The sequence below is a fragment of the Gavia stellata genome, chromosome 27 (assembly GCF_030936135.1).
Source record: "Gavia stellata isolate bGavSte3 chromosome 27, bGavSte3.hap2, whole genome shotgun sequence".
Taxonomy (NCBI): domain Eukaryota; kingdom Metazoa; phylum Chordata; class Aves; order Gaviiformes; family Gaviidae; genus Gavia; species Gavia stellata.
The window spans coordinates 2,597,068-2,602,493 of NC_082620.1; positions in this window are offsets into that span (position 1 = coordinate 2,597,068).

A 5,426-nucleotide genomic window follows, 5' to 3' on the forward strand; every position below is an offset into this window, starting at 1 on the left:
AGAGGATGAGGAGAGAGGCGTGGGCAGCTCACCGAGGGTGCAGGAGCAGGGAGCCGTCCTGAAGGAAACACCTCCAAGGAGCTCAACTCCTCTGCTGCAGGGACAGTGCGTGTTCATCAGAGCGAGCCCTGCAAACAGGAGCAGCCCGGGCAAAATCCTGTGCTCAGCGGTTGGTGTTTTGCCCCGGGAGTTTACCTACTGGCTGCCCGCAGAAGGATGCTATTTATTAACTGGAGCAGCACCTCCAGCTACAGCAGTTCCCTCTGATCCTGCTTTCTTCTGGTTCCCAGCCCTGTTCCCAGAGCAGGTCTCCCCGATGCCTGCTCGGCTTGCCCTGTCCTTGCTTGGCTGCCTCTTGCCAGCCCCAAATCCCTGCCAAGTCCCTGCTGTGGTCCCCCAGCCCTGAGTCGCTGCTCTCCTGAGGCTCCTGCCTGGCTTCTGCCATCTCAGATGTCTTTTGGTGAAGGTAAACGTCTGACAACATGCTCATCTCATGGACCAAAGGAAATACGGGCTGGGACTGACCATCTAAAGAGCAACCCCTCCGTCACGGGGGGGAGAATGCTGCCTTGCCTCGAGCCCAGTGACACACCGACAAGCCAGGCCAGTCGGAGGCTGGGACCAAACCCCATCACATCCACATGGCGCTGGGCTCCCTCAGCCCCTCTGCAATCCCAGAGGGAGTTTGCGAGACCCCTTACAGCCGACAGCGTGCCTTCGGAGCTTCGCAGGCAGAGCAGAGGCACTCGGCATTGAAGGAAAGGACTGGCTAAGGAAACCAGCCCCTTGCACTTGACGCCGAGTAGAGATCCCCTGCATTAAAATAATGGAGGAATTTTATTCCCTGCCAAAACGCTGAATCCTTCCTCCTCCGCATGAGCCTCCCATGCGCTGATCTGTTGCCTCTGAACCGCAGGGACCTGCCTTTGAATCCAACGGCTTGGAGGGTTGCTCTTTTAAGGATGCTTGACCCTCTAAACCCCCCAAGCTGGTGGGCTAGTACCGGGGCCCCTGCAGCACCTACCCTGAGAGCCGTGGCCAGACCTGCCCTTGCCTCTATCCTCTTGAAGGGAAGAGAGGAGAAGAACCCTCCCAAACCCGGCGGCAACATGGATCCATCACTCTCCCCATCTTGCATTCGTGCTGCTTAAAGCCAAGAGGCGGCTGGACACAAATTGCATCCCTGGACCCATCGTGGGTACCACGGCTCCACGGGAGCCTGGCCGAGTCGTTCTCCGTGATGGGCAGCTTTCACCATGGTGCAGCAAAGTCCCTTCGCCGGCTCCAGCACAGCCCAGCGATACCCAGGCTGGAGCTGGGAGCTTCGTTATCTGCCGTAATTCGTAGCAGACCGTGGGCACCAGAGGTGCTGTCAGGACTGTGGCTTCCAGAAGCTGATGGGAAGAAGAGGAGGAGACAGGGAGGAGAAGTTGGGAGTGGACATTTTTCAACCAAAAGCTCATTTGTTCCTAGAAGTCAGTGGCGTTCCCAGGGGGAAATACAAGTTCCAGGTTTTGGGGTTTTTTTATTAATTTTTTTATCTTTAATTTTCTGCTGGAGAAAGGCCCCGCTTCTGGTTGGACTTAGACTGGTTTTGTCCGGGGGCTTAGAAAAATCAAAGGAAATGCAGTTGATTCACAGACACAGGGGTTTTGGCTCCTCCGCCGAGGAGGGATGGGTAAGAAGGGGAGTGTGAGTGTAAGAGCTGAAAACTGTCCAGCTGCAGAGAGTTGGGAAACAGTTGGGAAATGTGGAAATACGGGAAAGGGTGTTTCCTTCTGAGACAAAGCATCTTTTCTTTGAAACCTTCCCATGGGGAAAAGCATCCCCTCCATTCCCTAGCAAAGTGCCATGAGCAGGAATCTGCTTTGCACCGCATCTTTTGCTTTTTTCTGAGCAGAGCTGGTAGAGATCGGGAGTATTTTAGCTCACGAGCAAAACCTACCTCTTGTTTTCTGCCTTCCTTCAGCTCCCTGCCTACCACGACCCCCTCTGCTCCCCGTGACTTTACCAGAGCCGGGTTTATTCCTGGGCACGTGCACCTCAGCCCTCCTGGGGTTACTAGTGAGCTGTTTTCTGATCCCCTGGTTTTCCAAAAAGACCCAGGCTGACTCCCAGGAGCTTCCCGGCGCTCTGTTAAGCTGGAGTCATCGGCAAAATGAGCGTCCCCCCGCTACTTTGGGGGCTCCTGGAGTCAACAGGTCCCTTCTTCCAGATTCAGGAGTGAGCGGCATTGGCACAGCCCTTCCATCCCTTTGGCTTTCAGGGAAGGAAGAGGGGGTGAAGCAGGAGACCCTGTTTCGGAGCCCAACGCTGCTCTCACCGCTGCTCTCGCTTCTCCAGCCCCGACCTACACCGTGCACGCTGCCGGCGCCTCTGCCCAGCTGCTCTGCCGGCTTGGTGTCGGAGGATGCTCCAGGACGGTCCGTGCCGGGACACGAAGTGGGTGAGTCTCCTCAAACCTGCCGCCTGGGACCCCGGCAGGCGTGGGGACGCTCGCCGTCACCACCCCGCACCCTGCAGAAGGAGCTGGGTGCCCTCACCCCCAGCCCTCCCGCTTCACTCTCTGCCAACCTGGGAGGCATCGAGCTTGCCGCCCGGCCCCGGTGGTGTTGGACAAGCTTTTCTGCAGGATCCAGCCGGCAACAGCTCCACGGATCAAGTGCCTACGGAGGGAATCACATACCGTCACCTCCAGCGTGGCTGCAATGCCCGTGGAGCCTGTCCGAAACCTGTTGCCTTTCGCTCCCTCCCTCGGCGTGTAGCAGCCTTGCCGTGTTTCAGCAGGTTCCTGCTTTGTGTCTGTGTGTCCGGGGGGAAGACGGGAGGGAAACCGGTGCTGGGAACCACAAGCATCCCTCCGCTCTCTGCTCTCGGTGTCACTTCTCCGGGGTCCCAGCGCGGCGATGCTCGGCAGCACTGCGGGTTTGCCATCCGGGTGCCTTGGTGCAGTCGTGTTCTCTGTTGCAGAAGTGTTGTTGTCCCAGTAAATCACAGCCTGCTTGACTGCCCGACACGAGTCCTCTCTTTTGGGGTGGGTTTCCCAGGGCTGTGCCTGCCCTCTTCCCCGGGGGCATCCCAGCTGGCTGGAGCATTGCGTGGGCTGTCCAAAAAAATCCCATCCTACTTTTACGCGTGAGTTAAGATCTGGATTTCAGAGGGGAAGGAGCTTCCATCAGGTTCTGGGGAGTTGTGTTTTTGCAAAGCTCAAATTGCAAAGCCCTTTGTAAGCTGACAAATACGGGGTTTTAAAAACCAAGGGCGGTTGGGTTTAATTCTTCTATGAGGTAGAGAAGAGGAGCAGAGAAATCCTGCTACCATCTCGCTCTCTAATATCAGGGCTTTCAGCATTTACCCTGTCACCCGGGCTGTTGGAAGGATGCCCAATTCCTTCTGCCTTCATCCTACACCTTCCTTGATTAGTGTTGTTATTACAGGTATTAATAAAGCAGCCGTCATGTTTTCCAACCCAAAGCAGGAGGTAGGTGCGATGTTGCCCCGTGTTTTCCTCTTCACAAGCAGGGACCTGCTCCCACACCCTCCTGCCTTTGGTCACCTATGTATATATACATATATTTAAAAAAAAAAAAGATAGTTATGTTCCCAATTGTCCCCTCTGGACCAGAGCAGAGGGGCTGGCTGTTCCCGTCTCGTCTCCCCCCAATCTGTGCCCACCAGGGAAGGGCACTGAGGCAGGGGTTGCTGATTGCTTTCTAATCCTCTTTCCCTTCCCAAATTCTCCGCCCCGTCCTAGTGGTGCCCATCTTTGCTGCACCCTTGGCAAAGCCCCGGGGATGGAAAACGCTGCTTTCCCCATCATCTCACCCCGGACCAAGCCACTGGGACCCACCGCATGCTAAAAAAGTGCCCGGCTATGCCTGCCCGCTGTGCCGCAGCAACGCTGATTTATTAGCTGGCCTTCGGTTGCCTAATTGGGCCACTAATGAGAGTAGCTGCTAGGAGAGACTGGGAACTGCCATCTTCTCCGGGGACGGAGTGGCTCTCCCTAGGAGTGGGGATGGGTCTCTGCAGCCATGGCATCTCCGGAGGGTCCCCCTCAGCATCCCTCTTGGCATCCAAGGGGATTTTCACCCGGTTAAGTCATTGTCTTAAGCAAGGGTGCTCCGACGCTGTTGCCAGGGTGACTGCAAGTGCCTTATTAAGAGGAATTAGTTTGGATACAGTTGTCAGCCGTAGCTTAATAAATAAGCCCCTTTACGCTGTGTAAATAAATATTTGCACGCAGCATCCGTGTGGGAAGGGAGAGGTTTCCCAGCCCCGGGCAGCGTCACGCCGCAATTGGCGCCGAGGGGCGTTTTGGGGAAAGAACCGGCCAAATTGGGGCAACCCTGGTGCAAAACTGCACGCCTGGGGCTGCCGGTGCAGGTCGCAGAGGGTTTATGGTGGATGGTGGGACCCCGCAGAGACCCCTCCGCATCCCCCCGCCCCGACACGCGCTGCGGACGGGAGATTTTGCTGCCAAACATCCCTGCCTGCCAGGGCCACGGCTCCTCCCGCACAGGGGCTCGTTAGCCAGCAACACAAGGAGCCCTTCCTTGCTTTGAAGGGTTATGAAACCTGCGGGAGAGGGGGAGGACAGGAGAGCTTAAAAAAGAGCCATCGTGTGTGTGTGTCCCCCCCCGCAACCCAGCCATCGCCTGCCGAAAAGGGCTGGCAACGCGCCGGCAGCCGTTCAAGCACAGATTGCGCCTCTGCCCCCGTCCGCCCGCCAACCCCCCGCCGCCGGGCGATGCCGCGGGGCGGAGAACTTTGCTGGAAAATGAGCTTTTTAACAGCGTTCGCCATGCTTTCTTTGTGCCCCCCCCCCCCTTACTGCTGAGGAAAGCAAGGGGCAGAGGCCACCGTGCAGCCGCAGCCACCCAAGAGCATCCGCAAAGTGGTCCAGGGCTGCTCCGGACCTCTCCAAATAGATGCAGCCGAGCAACATCCATCTGCGATGCTTGGGAGGGGGTCAGCAGCCACCCAAACAAGCCCTCGCCCCCAAACCCCAGACCAGGGAGCAGCGTGGAGTTGTCTTATACTAACCACAAAATTGTTTTGCTTTGGGGATGTTTTTCCCCATCTTTTTCCCCATCCCGGAGCCCGGGCATGTCGGCGGGGGATGCGGCCGGTTGGTGCCGTGGGCTTCATCGCTCCCGAAATAGAGCTCAGGGGCAGCTTTTGGGTGTCGGAGGCATCTGAGCGAAGTCATGTGGATGTTATGCAAGACTTGATGATAGGTTGTAAACAGCTATTAAAGTGATTGACAGGCCCAGGATGAAGTATTGAGGGGGGGAAGAAGGGGAAAGATGAGTAATAATGATTAAAATAATTAGCAAATCGAGACGTTCCATAAATTAGGGGAAAGCTCGGTGAGGGCGGAGGAAGGTGCGGTGAAGAAATCGTGTTCGAGCGCTCCCCCGAGC